We start from the raw sequence: 1,740 nt of genomic DNA on the forward strand, positions 1-1,740 counted from the left end.
TTAATAAAAAAAAAGATTAATCCTTTCGCTAAGCTCCCTTTCTCCTCATTCAGTCAGGGCCCCCAGCGTGTGGAATGGCACCATACACATTTTGAGTGGGTCACCCCACTTCAACGAACCTAGTCTAGACAATTCTGCACAGGCCTCCTGTTGGGTGACAGTAAACCTGAGGAGACAGGAGAAAATGTCTACTCACCTCAGACAGAGAACCGATGATACCTCAAAGTAAGGACACTGCCAAAGTCCAACTTCGTGAACCAAGGATTGGTTATTAGGGTTGCTCACAAGAACACAAGTGAGGGGCTACTTACAAGGCCAGAAATGACTCAGACAGTGGCATGGCAGAGGCTATGGCATCATCATTATGGGGTCCCCAGTGAGAATTCAACAGTACTCAGAGATGAAAGGAGGAGATGAGGGCTACCGAAAGCTCTAACTTCTGTTCACTGAAGCATTCCGCAACTTATTCAGGTCAGGTAACATTGTCGTCATCTTCACCATGTGGCTTTTGGGGTTGTCTTTTTATCCCCACCTCAAAAGAGATCTTCTCTGGAGCTAAGCACATTCTACAGAAGCTGAAATCGCAGGTTTCTGCTAGAACAGATCTATCTTTAACCGAGAAAGCTTCCTGTCTAAGCTGACATCATGGTGGTTGTTTCTTGGAGGCAGGAAGGGGGAACTGTCTACGTCTCCAGTAAAGAGGATGCTCCAGGCTCACAAATTTTGACTATGTTAGAAGCAGAACTGACTTAGTCTGTTTTCTTATTAAACTTATTAATTGTACTTTAATTAATGTTAATTATGCTTAATTAATCCTAAAGATCGCTATTTTCTTTTCACCCTTCCACACTGGTGATGACTCAGGAAAACTGGGATCCTGGGACCCTCTGCACAGGCTGGAGGTGGCTTAGCAGGACGGGAGAGCATCTTTTACAGGCAGCTCATGTAGTCTAAGTGTCCTTCAGCAGTTCTTAGTGTTTAGATAGAGTTCTCTCGAGGTCTAGAGCTGACAAAATGAATGGATAGGGGATTTATTACAGAGGCTTATAGACCATAGTCCTAGTAGTTAAACAAAGGCTGTCTCCAAATGGAGCATCCAAGAATCCAGGAGTTCTTCAGTCCATGAGGCAGTGTCTCAGCTGGTTTTCAATATACCCCAAACCTAAAGGAGTAGGCTCTAATGCCAATGAAGGAATGTCCTTGCTCGAGATAGCGAGGGTACACATAGTTACCTACTCCAGCAAGGACAAAGCATTGCCCTCTCTGTGGAGGAAATGGTCCGATGGAATCAACTTGATGCCAGGCTGCTGGCTGGTCAGTCAGAGGATGGTGCCACGCTGCGTGTTCAGTGTTGGCCTCTGCTGCTGGCAGGTCTGGAACTCAGTAGCAACTGTGTCCAGTCAGCCTTAATGGTGGAAGCCCATGTTGCTGAAGCCATGCATAGCCTCCATTTCCGCTGCCATGGTTATATTGTTGATGTGCCCACTGGCAAGGACAGGGATGACCCCCAAAATGTGTCATCCTACCTACTTGATAGTTTAGCTCCTCCTCAGCCGAAGTGGGGCACATGTGGCTTCACATCTTTTGTCCATTTGGAGAGATCTAGCCACCTGCTTCTTTCCCATTGTCTTTCTCATCAATTTTCCAATCATTCTCTCTTCAAGCCCCTGGCTGTCCAGCCAATCAATTGGCTACATCCATGAGTTAGGAAACAATTGCATATCTAGCCATTTCTCTTTC

Source organism: Microtus ochrogaster, unplaced genomic scaffold (genome assembly GCF_000317375.1).
Source record: "Microtus ochrogaster isolate Prairie Vole_2 unplaced genomic scaffold, MicOch1.0 UNK91, whole genome shotgun sequence".
NCBI lineage: Eukaryota > Metazoa > Chordata > Mammalia > Rodentia > Cricetidae > Microtus > Microtus ochrogaster.